The sequence below is a fragment of the Colius striatus genome, chromosome 1 (genome assembly GCF_028858725.1).
Source record: "Colius striatus isolate bColStr4 chromosome 1, bColStr4.1.hap1, whole genome shotgun sequence".
In the NCBI taxonomy this organism is placed as follows: domain Eukaryota; kingdom Metazoa; phylum Chordata; class Aves; order Coliiformes; family Coliidae; genus Colius; species Colius striatus.
The window spans coordinates 51,641,813-51,661,159 of record NC_084759.1 but is presented as its reverse complement, the minus strand read 5'-3'; the positions used below and the strand labels follow the sequence as shown (position 1 = coordinate 51,661,159).

Genomic DNA, 19,347 nt, shown 5'->3' with positions numbered 1-19,347 from the left:
CAGTTCAGGTGCATTTTAACACTTTTTATCCCCCTCATAGGTATCCGCCCCTCCTTCTTGCATTATTTCACCATTGAGCTTTAGACAACTCAGCCTGGGAAGTCTTGCTCTTTCTTGCTTTGTGACTCAACCTCTCTTAACCCTCTCAGCTTTAGTGGAGTTTACACATTTACCTAAACAGTTCCTTCAACTTCAACCTGAAATTGGTTTTCTGCAAGTGCAGTATGATTTCTGATGGCCTTGAAAAAGGAATTCTGAATGTTGATTGATTTACCACTTCTTTCAGGGAGTATCACGTTCACTTCTACATGACAAACACCCTGCCAGACAATGACTTTGGAGTTCTTTTAATAATACTTTAAATGCAGACTAGAGTCCGGTAATGTAATGGCTGTCCTGTCATGACGTGTAAAACTTTTGCCTGTGGGTTTTAGTGGCTTCAGTTCTGAGATCCCCTCAAGCATGACCACTGAAAGCCTCTTATTAGTCCCCATGGTTACCCATGTTCCTCCGTACATTGTTTTGATCGCCATTAGCATAAAAGAAAATATGTAAAAGATGTTCAGTCCCATGGAAAAAAATTAGAAGCCACTAAAGAGTCAGTGAATACTGCTGTCTCGTGGCTTATGAAGTCAGACTACTGTATTCCCCTAGTTACCTGTGGCCTTCTAAATGATTCTTTGGTGTTTCCTACTCTTTGAATTAAAGATTAGCTTTCAAGCTCAGTTAGACTTCTGTGGAAACATTTAAACACAAGATGTATCCAATTTTGGTATTTTACATATTTCCTTTCTACTTTCTCAACCAAAGATTTATTCGGATTAAGACAGCTGGATCTTTTTGACTGTAGTTACTCTGATTTTCCCTAGACAGAATCCTGATGTAGCCTTGATACTATATTGAACTACTTTATTTCAGCTACTTTGAAGTTACTAGACTTGTTTCAAATTGCAATGCTTTCTCTCTCATAAGAAAAAGAATATAACGAGCTACACAAAGAGTTACATTTTTAATTTATTGAGGACTGTATAGAAATGGATATTAAAGTAGCTTGGCCTTCATCCATGATTGCTAACAGAAGAAAGACATTACTATGTAGGTGAGAAATGTTAAATATCTCCATCATTTCCAAATTCATATCCAGAGTTATGGAAATTGTATAGTTATGTGTTCTACATCAAGAAATACAGTTATTTCTTATTTCTGTCACTGACTTCTTATGTGACTGAGGCAGTCAAGTATGTTGTGCAATTCCTCAGTAGAACTTGGAAAAACACCCATGAGCTCAGTTCCAGACCTCGCAGCATGGGCTCAGTTATAAACAAGTAAATAAAGCTGACTAACATTTGTGTCTTCTTTACTCACCTTGCACTCTGAAGTAACGAAGTGAGCCAAAAATCAAGCCCATCATTTTAGCAGGAATCAGACTTTAGCATTCCTTGTCATAAGTCAGCACATCTGGATATACTGGAAGCCTCACCAGGATAACTTAAAGCATTGAAAATATCATGTAAAACTAGAAGTGAGAAGACTGCATTTTATAATGCGTGAAAGATCCCAGAAATACACTTTCTTGTGAAGTGGGCAGCCAATCGCCTGTGGAATCCACTTTGGTTTAGTTTCCAATGGAAACACACTCCTTTAGCAGTGGCATAACATATGCTCAGAAGAAGGGGATCTAAGAAGCAAATGTTAAAGGTGAGAACCCCAAAATAATTTTAAGTAAATTCCTTTTTTCCCCTGCTTGTCCTCCCCTGGCAAATCCACCTCATAGTTCTTCCAGATTTATCATCCCCACTGCTATAATCCCTACTATTACAGAGAGAGAAATCACTAAAATAGTGTTCAAAGATAGTGGAATGTGTCCAAAACTGACTCAGGTCCAATGAAATAAATAAAATAATATGGAGTCTTGCTTGTGTTAAGAAGAAATGCTTCTCATTAATCTTTTCATCTTCCTCATGTTTTTGCATTGCATTTCTTTTCTTGTTTATTCTGCAATTTGGGAAGATTTTCCTTTTGAAACACAAGCAGAAGATTCAGATTGCGTTTCTGTCAGTAACTTCTCCCCGGAGATGCTCAGAAACTTCTCAGTGCAAAGTCTCATTGAGAGATAAGCCTTTGTACCCTGGAAAAAAATGTATAAATGTTTCCGTCTGCTGACTGGACGCTGCTTCTTTGGTGTCTCAGGATGCCACTCTGGATGACATACCACAGGTTGGTATGTGGCAGCCACCTGAAAGACGTTTCTAAAGGATGTTTGTGTGAGGCACTGTAATTTCAGAGACTTCAGGCCAGGTATGTAAAGCGTATCCTACCAATGTATTTTGCTAACAGAACAGCTGCAGACAGCGAATAGAGGCCTAGAATTCTTTTCTTAGAGAATATGAAAGTAGTCATCACAAGCCACATTTATGTTTTCATAGTTTCTTTAGTCACTTATTTCTTTGCCTTTTCATTCACAACCAACATTTAACTAATGCCACTTCTTCATGCTACACTACTTCCAAGTCAAAAACAGACAGTTATGAACTGCCTGCTGCTTGCTTTCCCGTAGACGTGCCTATCATACCCAGCCACTCACCTAGCTAACATCCTTGCATTCTTTATTAAAAGTGATGTAGACCTTGTATAACAACGGGCAGCTTGGTAACAGGTTTGTGAATACGGTGCTTGACCACCTGAACTGCATGTGGGATCACGAAGAGCATGCCCTTTGCCATGGGCATGGACAGCTAGGGAGAACAAAAACATCACCACAATCTGATTTGTGCTACACTGTACCAGTAGAAAACTGCATCAGACCTTCATGTATTGATTGGTATTTATGTGCATTAGGGATTTAATCTGAAAATATTCTAAGACTAACAGCTAAAGACTTATTTAAAGGGATTAGGTCAGCAAACACATACTATACATGGTTTTTAACTAGTTGTTACATTTACGTTTCTGCTACATGTGGGTGTCATAGGACAAGAGTCCTATGTCACAAGCAGGTTAGGACAGCTGGGTATTTTCATTGACACACAGTTTTCCTTGTAAACTGGGCTTAATGAAAAGCATTTAACTCAGACCCCTAAGTTTTAAAGGCTGCCCCTGGAGAGATGCGTGTCCTGTATGTCCTTTGATATATCTGCCATCTCCATATAGATGTCTCAGAGGCACCAGGCACTTATGTATACGCAACTGACTTGGCCTCCTCTGTCTCACTCAGATGTCTGAATTTAGCTTAAGAGAATTTTTCTCTCAGAGGCTTTTAAAGGCACCTTCATTTCTTCACTGATTGGAGTTGAAGGAGCTGAGGCACATACTTTTGTTTAGAACAGCACATTAGGTGCCTCAAACTTCAACGCACATTAGGTACCCTAGCGTGGGCGACCTGCTTCGATTTGGAACAAGCGAAGCAGAACTTCATTTACTCTGTACGGAGGTAATTTTTTTCATACCTTCTCGCAAAAACACTTTTAAACACCACGCAGCCGCCGAGCTGCCGCTCGCTTGATTAATTTTCAGCCCTTTAAAAAGCAAAATGCGTATGCGGCGGGGATTCCGCGGGAGGATTTGAGCATCCCGTCGGGTCGGGTCGGGTCGGTCGGGACGGGTCCCGGCTGCCGGGGAGCACTCTGAATCTGGGGGGCCCTCGAGGTGGCACTGTTGCTCAGCCTTAGCACCGCTGAACAGGCACCACCTCCCCCCCAAACTTCCCCCTTCCCCCCCACCACCGCACACCCGCGGCGGTTCCCAGAGAATAAGACCGTAGATTGTTCCGCTGAATATAAAACTGACAACCCTGTTATTTTAAACTCGAAAGTGACAGGCTGTTATTTTAATGAGGTCTGCCAGTACCAAGGTTAACCAAAGCTTTATTTCCCCTACAAAACGTTAAGGCTGCGGTTCTGAAAAGAGGGCTGTGAAATTTTACGGTTGTTGATACTTTCTCAGCACAGATAAGTTCTGAGAATTTCACCTGGGTCTTCTTGTGCAACAAATGCTTTTTGTTTTCCTGCTTCTCTTTAATTAATTAATTCATTAATTAATTATTTTTTCATATTTGACTTTGTGACTTTAAATGGTCCAGAGCTCTACCCATAACTGCCTGCTCATGATTCATGTTTCTGCACAGAAAAGCAGATGACAGCTCTTCTAATCAAGAACTAACGCTGAATCCCAGTTATAAAGCACAAATGGGCACTTGGGTAATTTGTGAAATAAAACAAATGAGCTAGGCGACTTTCTAAAGCAAGATTTTTCTCACCAGAGTATTTTAAAGCAAAATGAAGGAGTTTTTTGCTGTCATTGTCTCTAAGGGCTATCCACATCTTTGACAAGAAACAAGCTAAGGGCTTTAAAACAGTAAAGAATTATTATTAGCCCTACAACATTCTCAGACTAACAGATGTATAACTAGAGATTTAGAGTACATTCAGCTCCCATACTAACACTCCTACACTTATGTTTCCACATTCACAGTAAGGCTCATGGGAAACCAGCACTGACTCATTTCAGTTTCTAATGTCATTTGGGATGCCAACAGCAACCTGGGCCAGCCACTGTGGGTTGTGAGTTACATGTCACCACTTGGTGACCTGTCTTGAATGACCTAGTTGCATTTTGTTTCATTCAGTTTTGATCTGAAAGAGGCATTTTAAAGCAATGCAGGTTGCCTTTTGCATGCCTTGTAAGGAAATTAATTTAGAGGTTTGCAGAAGTCTCCTTGCCATCTGTGGCCTGGCAATGGTTGTGCTACATTGCATGTTAGCCAGCTCCAGAGGCAGGTGCCATTGCCCCTGTAAGGAGCTAGACTGTCACCTTGCAGAGCTGACAGCTCCACACTCAAAGCTAATATAAGCAAAGCAAGCACGTGCCTTATGGCACTATCTTTTTGTGTCTTAACTTTGATCTGAACGCTCACCAAACCTCCATCAGTCTCCGTCTCTCTGAAGAGAGCTCTCCACTGCTTCACATCAGCAAATGGAGACTTTTTAAAAGTAAAACCACTGACATTATAGCTTGCAGGCAGGTAGAGCTTGACACCAAACTCTTCCCCACATTCAGCATTCATTTTGTCTGAGGAAAGCAAGGGGAAGAGTCTGTCAAATGGCGGAACAACCTGGCCTAAACTTCTACTCCATTTTTTAAATGTGCCTATTTACCCTTGCCCCTGCCTCCTTAAGTAGGTATGTCAGGCCAAGTTCACTGCCCTTAGCTCCCCAGTGAATAAAACCACTGCTTTTGGGAAAGTGGAAGCTACTACAAATGTTAGTGTCCTGAAATGGAATCCATAGGGGCTTGAAGCAGTTTTCCCCTTTCTTATAATACCTGGGACCGGTGCTATAAGGCTGGTTTATAAATCTGATTCAAGAAAATCCAAAGCACTTGGAGGAATCAGCTTTTTATTGCAGATAAGTATAAAAGTAGCATGAGAAATATGCTGGAATCTTGAAGATAAAATGCCAGAGGCTTTTCTGTGGCAAGGCTTAGCTGTTAAGCACTGATTCTTTGTGAATAGTCCTTCATCTCTGCAAGCATAAATGTTAATAACTAATGTAAACAATTACTCACAGAGCATTTCAAGCTTCTACAGACTTTCATTTGTCCTGAAAATGTTCATCTGATACCAGTAGTGAAGTGGCTGTTTTTCTCTTAAAACTCAAGGGTTTACAGGGAGCTGCATGTGTTTCAACTGACAAGTAGCACAAGCCTTCCAACAGCTGTGAAAAGCATATGATTTCTAAGGGCAGCAAGAGCTGGGATATGCTTTTTCATAACAGAGCAAGATGGATAATTGTACATCACACTTGAGATAGCTTTACATTTACCTTCATTTCTTCTAGTGGTTACTTCTTGACATAGCTCCATTGCTTTCCAAACTGAAGAAGCTCTCAGTGGACACTCACTGCCTTGAAATAAGGTTAAGCAATAAGATGATGGGTACCCTGGCAGCAGCTTCTGGGCTTCTAACCTTCCACTCCCTCAACCGTGAGTGTTACATCCAGCTGTTTACCCAGAGTAGACAGAGCCATGGAGATAAGGCTGTGCTGAGGTGGCCAAAAATACAGAAAGCAAAGAAGTGTGCAAAGCCAGAGCATGAAAACGACAGTTTTGATGAGGGATACACCTTAAGATTTTCAAATTACTATACACTGTCATGAAATATTTGATATATCTTCCATACAATATCAAAACTGACACAATTTTCCCAATGGACTTCAGGGATCTTTAGGCATTGTCCATTGTTCAGTGCCCAGCTATGTCTATTTTTTTGAAGGAATTTAAGTGTAAAAACACCTACTCTTTCATGACTGGTGTTCTTATGCTGATTAATTAATTAGTTAATCAGACCACAGCACCTTTCTTGGCCCATTAATCACTAATTTGAAGGTTTTAAGGAATTCTGTTCTTTCTTTTTTCTGTGTGCTTTCCAAGATAAAGGTATACAAACTTCCTCTCCTCTGAGCACATCTTGTGCAGCTGGGGGTGTAAGCTGAGTGCCCCCTCTTTTAGCCTGGAAGGCAGGGCAGTAGGAGGATGGGCCCCTCATCAGTACATGTTAGCCTCCCCTCTGCTTTCCAAAGGGAAGGGAAAAGAGCAGGGAAGGGGAATGAGGAGACGGCGGAGGGGAGAGAGATTGTACAGCAAGGGAGATACAGGCTGCAGGCAGGCAGGCGGGCTGCCTGGCTACTTGCTGAAGGCAGCTGGGCAGGCAGCGGTGGGTAGCCCAGTCCTGAGCCCATGGAAGCCTTCAAACCCTCTCATCAATCCCAGGGGGAACAGCTGTCCCCATAGGCCCAACCCAAGGGAGAGTGATTGGGAAGAGTAAGAAATCAAAGTTGGCGAAACACATTTCTCCATAGCATGCAATGAAGCTTTACCGCAACACCCCAAACTAGCTGCTGCAGCATACAAGCTCCTGCCTCCTTCAATATTACACTTTCATTTCATCCAGAATTAATGCTTGGTAGGTTTCTTTCCCCTAGTGCTTCTGGTTGCCCAACAATCTGTTTAACTGGAATTGTCTCTTGATTTCAATGGGCTGGATATTTGCATTCTGGATTATTTTAATTGAAATTTACAAATCTGCATTATTACAAGTGGTGAATATATACAGTCAGGAAAGAGTTAAAAGCACGGAGGCTTTGAGGCTTTGTATTTGCTGGTTGTGGGGAAGTGGAGTTCTGTATTTATTTTTTATCAAATTTTCTTTCCAGACTGTCTGAGGAAGATGCACAATTTCATTTGCAGTGTTGCTTCAGAGATGAGAGGGGATTCAACAAATCGGTGTTATATTACATGCAAATAGAATTTGTTAAAATGTCTAAGTCCAAAATGAAAATCACAAAAGGTTCAGAATGAAAACAACAATATTTTCAGAAAAGTTTATCAATGCACATTTCTAGCAAGGCAAGTAGGCTCAGCAGGAAAAAGCACTTATCAGGAAAACAATCTGAGTCAGAGAGCCTTGTACTGTAAGTCTGCTCTGTCAATATACTAATGACTTTCATCGCCTTCCCACTGAGGAGAGGGTGAGTTATCCTTCGCTGATGTGGTGTTGTGCTCTCGTGTCCTTTCATGATAGGGTTAAGTACTCCAATTACTGAATCCTAACAGAACAACAGCACACAGCTTCTTCCAGGCTGCCAGGGACTTGGGCAGATGTAGGCAGGAGACGCAGAGGTTGGATATGGGTCCAGCTACAGCTAGTGCTTAAGGATCACTCTAAAAGAGGAAGAAAATTTAAGTCCAGTTTGAAGTACAGCAAAGTAATGACGTGTTCTCCTAAGATTTTATCCTAAAGCAGCAAAAATCTAATGAGACTAATTGATTTCCCATTTTCTGACATGGCCGGGTGCAAAAGCCACGAATTTAGATATTGTTGCAAGATTGGTGTCCAGTCTAATCCTGAATCAGGAAATGGATCCCTTCTAGTGTTTGATTCACTTTGAAGCTGAAAGTGCTAGCACATGTGTATATCTGGACTCTGCAGTCTGAGCCTCATGACTTGCTCAGCAATATAAATTCAAGGTGCACTGCTCACCTCTGCCATAAATTCAATACACTTTGCAAGACCATTTGTGGAATCTAATCCGGACAATTTAGAGAGCAAACACCGATGGAGAAATTTTGTGTGGATAAGAATGGGCACAGTAGCAAGCACTTGAGGCATACTGTGTGAATCTGAATGAGGAGGTGTCTGTGCCAGAGTTTTGCATTCCAAATAGAAAAAGAGAGAGTAGAAAGGAATACCCCTATTACATATATATAGGAAAAGTTATTATATGTGAAGAAAATTGCTTGAAATCAAACAGGGAGTCACTGGATAAGCAAAGCATTACTCCTACATCCTATCACCTTCTTCATAATGAAAAGTCTATTTTCCCTCCTGGAGTATTGCTTTAAGGTAATAAGCCTCCCTCCTCCTCCAAGGATATGTCTACTGAACAGTCATGGCAATATAGCACAGTTAAAACCATATTTAAATCAAGCAGGTAAACACAGCATGCAACTAGACTTAGTGTTACTGCTTGAGTATTTATTGTGGTGCTTGGGCAGGCTTTGCAGGTTGCCATCCATCTCCCTGTCACCACAAGTATGCTGCCGGCATCTGAGCACTCTGTCACCCCAGTGCTGCCACATGAAGGATCCTGAGTTAGGCAGCTGTGCATGGAAAGCTGATTTTGTCTCCCAAGGGTGATGGACAAGTACTAACCCAGGTCTGGATGGGAAGACAAGCAAGATAGAGCTGGGAAGAGCTGGAGGAGGTGAAGCCGTGGTTGCTGCTCCAGATGGTCTGGGAAAAGGAAGGCAGCTCTGGCTGCTGCCCTGGGTGTGCTGAGCAGTGACAGCAGCAACGTCAAGCCTGCCTTTGCTGACAAGCACAAGCAGCAAACAAGCACCAACCACCTTGCTGTGCTCTTCCCTTCCTCTTTAATGCTAGTACAAGAGGCTTCTGTGTCATAGAGGCTGTAGAGGGATGGCAGGCTGCATGTCTCTGAGGCGACAAGGATGCGTTAACTGTGATATGTGGAGCCAAATAGGATGTAGGAAGAAACTGCTCTGCATCTTCTGCTGCAAGCTATGAGGGCAGAATCGGTCGTGGAAGCAAAGCTACAAAACCCAAAGCAATCAAGCTGCAATGGATAGCCAGGGAGTTACTTCACAAAGAACAGCAAAATATTCTTGTCTCTTTGCTCAAAGTCTGGGCAATCCTCTGCCTGCTCTTCACAGCTATCTGTGAGCACAAACAGAGCGTTACCTGCTGCAGAGCTGCTTGTAGCTGGCAGGCAGCAACCTGCTGGCTTTTCCTCTTGATGGAAACCAGTAGCTGGACAGAAGATCGATGTTTGCTCCTTGCATGCAGGCAGCTTAAAAGCAGCATAGTCTCTGTGCCAGCACCCTCAGTATTGAGGCAGCTGCACACTGGCTATTTATTTGTATCTTTTTCAAAGTGCCTTCCCCACCTTAGCCCTCTGCCACATTTCAGCGAGGATTCATCCAAGGTCACGACAGGCATTCGATGATCACAGGCTATGTTCCCATGGTCATGAGTCTATCATAAAAATAATGACATTATAAAAGTAACAAGAGCTGCAGTTTGAGTTCAAAATCTAGAAGCTTTAGGATTCATGTTTTGGGGGATTTAGCAACAGCCTCAATAGCTGGAAAATTAGATTTGTTTTACCAAAATAGTGAAGACTGTGGATTTTAAGCAAAGCAGTTTCCCAAGATGGGGGAAACAAAATCTAGAAAATTTGCAATTTTGCCTATAAAAACTAAACCCCGACTCCTTTACAGTATAGAAAAACCTCAAAATAGAAAAAAAGGGTAGAGTCACATGTGAGATAAAGATCATAGCAGAAACGGTCACATTTTCTGTCTATTTTAGCTGCAAAAGCAGTGATATTTTCCAGTCAGGAGCTCTTCTTCAGACAGAAGAGATTACCCTCACTGAGCCAAAGCTACACTGATACTCAGTGTGTAAAATATAGGCCACTGCCTGAAGTATATTTTCAGGAGCATCCCATAAGGATCCTGAACTTCACAGACTCTTTCATTGCTTATCTTCTTAATTGGAATATTTGAAGAATGCAATTTGAAAAGCCTGGGATTGGGTAACATGGAGAAGAAAAGGACCAGGAAGGTTGTGGCACAAGGTGGAAGTGTCCTAGCTACTCCTCTCCCTTAGGATATAATACTTGTGTTTGAGGAAAGACCAAAACCTGCCATCTCTGAGTTATCTATGAGAGGAAAATCATGATTTTTACAGAAAGGGTGTATGATTTTTGTCAAGAGACTGGGCTAAAATATTTTCCAAAAGGCTCAAAGAGGTTTGAGATTTTAAACTATAAGAAAAAGTTATGAGGACTCACCTAAATTATAAATGCAGTTAATTGTTTTACCCATCAAATTGTTCAGCAGCAGTGATTATGCTAAAATTTCTAACACATTTTTTAGTCACTGCAAATTTACTTCACTACTTCCCTGAAAATTCCCTGACAGTAATCTATGCAGGCCAAAGTCATATTCTGTCAAATGTGTCTCAAGCTATCATACTTCATCTGTCCATCAAAGCCAATAACAGTGGACATAGGGAATTAAAAAAAAAAAAAAAGAAGTTAAATACTGGAAGAACAGAAGTGTTTTATAACAAGTGAGAAAAAAAAAGGTGGGATAAAAAGGAAAGATGAGAACGAGTTTCAAACAGACTGTTCTGCTGCTGTCCGCTGCTTTTACATCTTAGCATACAAGAACAGCAGGTTCCTAGGAGAGATCTGATGTTTGTGGAAGAAAGGGAGCAAATGTACAGTTGCTCTCAAATGTACAAATGCTCAGAGAGAGGAGGCTGGAAAAAAATTAAAAGGTCTGTGGAAAGAAATGGCCTAGCACCATTTTGTCTTTAATTCTCACATACAACAGAAAAAAGAATATGAAGCAAATATGGTGTTCAAGGAAAAAAAAATACTTATTGGCATGCACCGTTAACATCCTGCTGTTGTGTAAAAAGGTTGCCACAAGGAAGAAAAAGAAGCAGAAATATAAAATCCTAATGGAGATTTCCATCCTAAGCAAGACATTCTAATGATGGCTCATCCACTTGGCATTCTCTCTCTGCCTTAGTCAACACTCTGAATGACAACACCGTCTTGTGATATTCGTGAGTAACTGTCTGACCTACTGGTCATGTGCCAGCAGAACTAACAGTTGACTACTCTGTCCTAAATACCAAGTAAGTAGTTACATTCTCTCTAGTTCACATCTTCAGCCACAGGTGGGCAAATATGAGAGGGAACTGTCATGCAACATTGGTTGTACGAATTCAGCAGTATTTTCAGCAGTTTTTTTGTCACATCAGTAATGAATTGCCATGAAATACAATGAAAAAATAATTACTTCTATTTTCACTGGATTATTCCTCCTCCATTTTATTTCCCTTTTCCTTTGTGCAGTAGAGAATCACCCTCTTCAGCTGTCTCAGAGTTGGCTCTGTCTGTCTTGTATGGCTGGAGTTTGTTGAGGTTGTGATCCAGCTTGCTCACTATCTCCAAGGGTTTTGGTGAGACGGGACAGCCTTCCGTGCTCTGTGAGGCTGGAAAACAGTCTCCCACACTGTGGCTGAGTACAAGAAATGGGAAACAGGAACAGCTTCTATTCCACCAGTGGGTGCTGCCTCCTATGTGTACCCAGCCACCTGTATGTGCTCCCCCATCCTAGTGAGATGTTAGAGAGGTCAGATCAATACCTGACTGACAGTGAACTCATGCAGGCACACAGAGATGGGTGGTGCTTTAAGAGACTCTTCCTTGGCACCTCCAAGCTATGAGCTTGCCAGCTATGGGGCATATATGGGGAAGGAGATTTGTTAGGTCAAAACATGGGCTTTTCTTAAGCTGTTCCTTCAGCATAAGCATTTCTCAGGACCATGAGGGCATTTGTATATGTACATTGACACGTACCCTTCCTAACTGTTGCACGCCATGATGTGTCCTGCAATCCTGAGGCACTTAAATTAGGCACTCCTGGATATATATGATTCCCTTCCAATCTTTATACTCAGATTTCCTTTCCCAGAAACCAGGAATTACATAGATTTTTGGTGGTGTGTGCTTGAGTCTCGACAGTCTGAAGCTGGGATTCAAGCCAGCCTGAGCATCCAGAGCAGCTGAAAACTCTCATCTAGCCTTTGGCAGTGAAGGCTAAGTAGGGCAACTCACTTTTAGATATATTACATCAGCATGCAAGAGGTTAAAGCAGATTAAAAAGAAGTTTCAATAAACTTTCCCTAGAAATGAGTGTTGCCTGTAGTCATAGAGCAGATGTACTTCTTTGGAGCAGCTATAAATCCTATGAGTACTCTAATAAATACACTACGCATTCATTGGAACAATGTGCCCAATGGATTTAAATTGCATCTTATCACTTTTTCCTGAAAATAATTATCACACCTATTAGAGGCTATATTTGGGATTTTCAGCCTTGTGCATGCATCTGCTTTCCTCTCTCTAGACAGATATTCTGCCATGAAGGACATGTACATTGGCAGCCTGATTTTCTCCCCAAAGAACAGAAATAACCCTGTGACTATACACTGGGGCACTGGTTACAGCTTAAATCAAGGTGCCCTTGAACATGACACACAGAAAAACCTACTTTTAAACTGTTCTAGGAGCAACACAAACCCTTTTGCACAAAACAAGTTTTTAAAGTGCCTCTTTTCATAGCAGTCCATTGGATGTTCACGCTTTATTCATAAAAATGCAGGGGAACAAGAATTTCAGAGCAATGTAATCTTGATGATATTTCCTATAACTGATTTTCCAAAACACTATGGTTGTCACAGTGGCTGCTTTGGAATAGCTTTCTGAAAAATATCTTTATTGCAAAAAACCAAAAAAGCCAAATGAAACTACTTTATAGAAGTTATACATATATTTTTTTAAAGAGTACACAAGTTAGATTCAGCGATACTGCCTAGGCTGGATTCAGATTCTAGGGAGAGTTTGCAGATGTTTTAATTTTTCCTTCAAAATCAGACAACAAGGATTTATTTTCCTCTGAATTTCAAAAGGAATTCTATAGCTAGAAAGCACCAAAAAAAGTCCCAGAAAAATAGACTGAAGAACTCCTCGCTAAGGACAGCAGAGATAAGAACATTCAAGTGTTCCTACTAGAAAGAGAAATAAGAGCTTGTAATAGGCAAACAACGCACAGGAGTAAGTCAAGTGAGCCTAGTAGACAGATGGCAAATTAATTCATTTACAGAAAGACAGACGTGCCTCATGACTCTAGGAATAGAAGTAAAATTTTCTTTTGATGAATGTACAATAGATACATGTAGTCCTATACCATGATGATAAAATTATTTTGTGCAGACTAAGTTCACAGTGTGCTGAAATGACTCCTCCTCATGTTGATTTGACTCCAAAAACCAAGAGCTGATCCTGCTTGAACACAGTAAGCAGTAGACTGAATTACAGCTCTGACCAACCTTATTTTAATGACAAAGAGAATTTTGTCGATACAGTACCAGGAGCAGATAACTTTGGTTGTCATCCTTAGGGATAGCAAGGTAATCTATTTTCTCTCAGCAGATGATTTCTAGGTGCTTACCTCAGCAAAGAAAAAGTACTACTGAAAAAAATACTAATCCATATTTAAGGCTAGAAGATCTGGGAGAGATTTCCTCATGATGTGCAAAATGGTCACAATGCAGACCAAAGTCTAGAGACACTTGTGTGTGACACACTTCACATGTAAAAGCAATGATATGGTGAAAGCCCCAAATACTCAGGTTTGCTGATGGGATCTTGTAGTACAGTAGCCACAAAATGATCTACATATCCACTTGTAAAAAGAAAATTCATTTATGAACAACAAAGCTGTATGAAAGCATGGCTCTTCTACCAGCAGCAATAGTCAAGAAGTGTATTTTGATGTGATGTGGAATTGCATGATATATAAATTACCCATGATTTTCAGTTTTTCTCATTAAAAAAAACCCCAACAAATGCAAGGCATACTCCCCCCTCCTCCTGCCCTGAGAAGTCAAAACAAAAGTGCTGAAGACTTTGTAGAATCCAAATAACAACACACACAGGCTGAGAGTCAGCATAACCCACTTTGTTGCAAGAAACTTAAATCAGAACTGATATTAAATCAATGTCTTGATTATTTGCTTCCCCAGAGCCCTTTCACTTCCCACAACAGGAAAGCCACTGAAACTTAAGGCAGTAGTGAATTGTAGTACCTGTTTGGATTAGCTTTATTGTAGCCAGGAGCAGGCTGTAGCTAGTATTAAGTGCTTAATTCTCATTGACTCCTGTTTTTGGGGCATACATGTTATCCACAGACCATCTACTCTCTATGGGATATAGGTTACATCAATGAATATACTGGTGGCCCACATCTTAGGCCGAAACATTATTAAATATGGTGCATTGCATGGTGTGATTGAGGAAGCTGGCATGGGAGGTTCCAGGAAGACTGAGGAGAATTACTCATCCAAGTCCTTGTGTCCAAGCTGGGCACAGTCATTCCAGCACAAAATAACTTCAAATTTTCAAACACAATCTAATTGATATTGCTCCCATATTTGAATCTTAGAATCATAGAAGCATAGAATCACAGAATGGTAGGGGTTGGAAGTGACCTTTAGAGATCATCTAGTCCAATCTCCCTGCAGAAGCAGGGTCACCTAGATCAGGTCACATAGGAACATGTCCAGGTGGGTCTTGAAGACCTCCAAGGAAGGAGACTCCACAACCCCTCTGGGCAGCCTGTGCCAGGGCTCCCTCACCTGAACAGTGAAATAGTTTTTTCTTATGTTTAAGTGGAACTTTTTGTGTTCCAGCTTCATCCCATTACCCCTTGTCCTGTTGCTAGCTACTATAGAAAAAAGAGGTGTCCCAACCTCCTGACACCCACCATTGAGGTATTTGTAAATATTAATAAGAAAATGTATAAATGTGAGTATATTTTTAAAGGCATACATTTTGAACCCTGACATCAATAATACTAACCTCTAGACACTGAAAGTAGATCTACATTGCTAAATAAAAGCGAGAGAAAGGACAAGCTTGGGACTTTGAATGTTCATGGTGCTAAATTGTTAACTTTTGTCCTGGCACTGTGTTAGACCACTCCAAGTGCTTTCTCCATCACAATGTCTTGGCATAGCTTGGAGCAAAATTCATTCCAGGGGCTGCTAACAGCAGGCAATGTACACGAGACTGCATATTTGTGATACACTCTGCCCTGTGCAACTCTTCAGTGGTGGACTTTGCCTTCTCTTGTACAATTGTATACCTGCATACCATGTCCAAGGGCATAGGACATAAAAGGCCACTTTCATGGAAGCTTCATAGAATCCTTTAGGTTGGAAGGCCTTTAAGATCATCAATTCCAACCATTAAACCCAGCACTACCACATCTACCACTAAACTACATGCCTAAGTGCCACATTTACACATCTTTTGAATGCCTCCAGAGATGGTGACTCCACCACTTCCCTGGACAGCCTATTCCAATGCTTGCTAAACCTTTCCATGAAGAATTTTTTTCCTGATATCTAATCTAAACCTCCCCTGGCACATGAAGCTGAGGCTACCACATGCTACCACACTGATGGACTGTAGCACAGCTGTTGCATTATTTCAGATTGTTTGAGCTACAAACATACACAAGGAGTCTTTTAGAAGACTACACCAACACAATGTGAGACTCATTGGGAGATTTCAAGAGCAAGTGGTGTGGTCTGTGGATGCAGGCAGTTTCCTTCCGTGGAAGCTAGTCCTCAACAATGCAAACAAGGCACTTTACATCATAGAGCCTCAACACGCCAGGATTGTATCCTAGGTTGGTATTTTCAATATCTACAGAAACTCCTTTGTCTAACTTGATGGTTACAGCCCAGTTGATGAAATGTAGGCTGCCGTTGATGCTGGAGATGTCCTGAAAAAGGCTACCTGAAGTTTAATTGTCATTTCTGAACGGTGCATACCTGCTATCATGCTGACACACTGGTCTGACGTGTATCCTGTGTCACAAGTGATAGCCCCATGCAAATACCTCATGTAGTCTTCCATCATTTCCGATGCCAGTAGGTACTGTATCTAAGTAAATGCACTGAGCTCTAGCAGCTAGAAAATTAGGTGTATGCTAAATACTAGAACACCCCTTTGTAGTTCAAACAAGAATTCAACCTATGCATCTCATGCTTATCTGGCATCGAACAGCATCTCTGAGCTGCTTCTCTTCCAGTAACTTGGAAGAGATGGTCTACAGGCTGGATCTAGACTACAGAAGGGCACATTTAGGAGAACTGTATCTGTGGGTAGCCATGGAGTTTACAGAGTGGGAAGTTGTAAATGGTACAACAGTCATACTTAAGGAAAAATTGGATGGCAATTTAATTGATGGTATATTTGAAATTGGAAGGGCTAGTGGTAGGAAAAAATATATTTGTGAAATGAATGCATTTACTATTTTTATTTGTGCTTTGGGGGCTCACACTTAGACCAGATCTTGTTCAAAGCTGTGGCTTTATCCTCTGAACACCTAGTGAATCTGCCTTGTAATTCTCATCAAAGACCTAACAAAATTAACAGAAATTTTTCCACTGGCCTCACCGGACTTAATATTAGGCTCTAGATTTTTTTTTTTCTAGATACAGTTTGATTTATGAACAATTTGATTTATCATGCCCAGATTTGTTTTAAGACAGCATCTGAGTTTGTCTGTTATGTCCACAATTACGTTCTTTGGAGGAATGAGCAGATGCTTCCCGCAAAATCACTGAAACAGTCTGGGTGCTCAGACCTGGTGAAAAGCAAGGCCATTTGCTGAAAAAGCTCAGTATGTTGTTATTAGCCTAATTGTTGTCTCTAGTACAGGAACATAGTGTCTTGTCATAATACTTATTCTGTACTTTCTGTTTAGCTGGGACGAAAGTTTTTTAGTTTGGTCATTGTGATTCCAAGCTCAACTAATATAATTCCAGAAAAGATGCTTCAATTTAGCTGAAAAGATTTCAAGTATATAGACAAAGAATGATGCTTGCTATATCTTAACGTGTGCGTAGTTTCATTGTCTTCAGTGAAACCACTGTTCCAAGCAACATAATAATCAGAGAAGTTACTGTGTCATTAGAGGCAGCCATGAAAGAGACCACACATCTGGTGTCACTGCTATAAAACAGCAGGCTGTCCTTCTTACAGAAAGCCATTTACAGTTCAAAGCTCCTCATGGAAGGTTAAGTGCTTTAAATACTTATGAGTGATGCCATAATGGCAGAATCAATAATAGTCTAAATGACCTCATCTTGGTGTTCCTCAAAAATGATGGCATTCTAAAATGACAAGTACTATAACATTACAATTTGTCAAAAATGGATGATATAATTTTTATGCTACACTTCTGTATCTTTTCTACCTATCGTAAGTTCTAATAGAATAGCAACACTGATGATACACTTATAATTTAGAAAAGTATTTCAGCTTCCCTCCAAGCCCAAGCAAATAAGAAACTTTAAAGGTAACATTTAACATCCTTTAATTATGATAATGAAACAATAAGTGTTCTACAGATAAAAACTAAAAGACTGCTGTGTTAACAGTCAAAGGAGGACTTGCCAACGTGAGACTGAAAGGTTCTTTACCCAGTGATGTGGACTGAAAAATCTAAAGTAAACCTTTAGCCGAGAAGAAGAGAAGCTGCCCCAATATCCTGAGGTGAACTTCACTAGGAAAGAGGCATCAGTTCAAAGAGTCAAACAATCTCTATTTTGGGGTTCATGCTGCCTCTGAAAGTTTTTAGTGAAACTCAGCATTCAGATTTCTCTCTCTTGCTGTACTTTTATTTTTCCATCCTGCATCTAAAACGGGTGATAGTAAAGTATGTGTAGTCTCCTCCTAAGGAATGCCTATGTGTTTGAGCCATCAGTTCTTATGTCTCATGCAAACAAAGCTGTTTGTCACAAAGACCTACAACCAATGTACAGTGAAACAAGGGGAAGTCACCTCAGTGACACATTAAGTGGAAGGGTTGTGAGATTTCTAATCACAGCAGTTCACAGCCATGCTCAGTCACGCTCCCACACTTTGCCCATAACATTTCGATACCTTCCTTGAACACTAACACATTCAGCTGGGAGGATGTTCTTGTCCCAGGATAAACAAGTGATGGATAAGGCCCTTTTCTAAGAAGGTAGGAGATTCGAGTCTCTTCAGCCAGGGAAAGGAATTAAACCTAGTCTTTCCATATGTGGGTTAGTGATATGTTAATGAACTGCATTATGCTTGATGTCCATTTTGGAAGATGATCTCTGCTCAGTGGTTCAAGGTGATATCTATACAGAACATATATAGATACATGATCCAGGCTCTATGTGGAGGTGCTTCTTGGTACTGACAAGTAAAGTGCTGAATATGTCAAGAAAGCCAAGATTTAAAATGTTGACTTGCCCTAAGCAATGGCTGACTATCTCTAGGCTAGTGGTTCCCAAACCTTTTTGATCAACAGATTACTACTAACTTTTAAACTTTCCCCTGGGTAACTTTGCTTCCTTAGAAGCATTTCACCGAGAACATTATAAATAGCACTACATGTTTCCAAGATCAAGTCTGAAAACTGTTGGTTTAAGTTCTGGAATTTGGTTTACATCTCACAAGGCACAAAACTGTCCCCAGATATGATACAAATAATGCTACTGCCTCACTCAAAGATTTGGATTCAGCTCTAGGCTCACTTAATGCATCCATTCTTTTTGCATCTAGTCCTAAACAGCCTGATCCAAAATTCACTGACAGGAGTGGGAAGATTGCTGTTGACACTGGGTCATGTCCAAATGAAGAGATAGGTACTCATAGCCTGAAACTGTAATTCAAATTTGTATCACTGGTGTTTCCATTGAACAGTACTGATGAGCTAAATTACCAAAAGTCAAACATTTACTTTTCATTAAAAAATCCCCCCAAACTTCAAGGTCTCATTGTTTGAGAGAAAAAGAAAGAATGTAAACTGGGAGATAGGGGATATAACCTCAGTAAAGGAGGAGATTCCGTCAAGAGTCAAATAAGAGAAGTGATTCAGTTTTAAAACTTGCTGTTTTCCCACTTTTTACTTAAAAGAAAAGGCTTTATGGTAAAGACCTTTTTTTTGGTATGTGTATAAAGGAAGACAGAGATAACAAGATAAGCTGAGGAATGGCTTAATTTTAAACAAAATCAGCCTCAAATTATGTTTTCTATTTGCTTGCAAAACTAGGCATCTGACTACATTGGATACCATTGACTTCAGAAACAGAACTGTTTTGGTAACAGCAAAGGAGGAAAACCCACGGTGATCACGTTCTCA

At 40.7% G+C, this 19,347-nt stretch overlaps 1 protein-coding gene across 1 annotated transcript in view; it reads right to left on the bottom strand.

Annotated features, from left to right (window-relative positions):
- Positions 1-19,347, bottom strand: part of GPC6 (glypican 6) — a 526,929-nt gene that overhangs the window by 12,629 nt on the left and 494,953 nt on the right. The window lies entirely within an intron of this gene.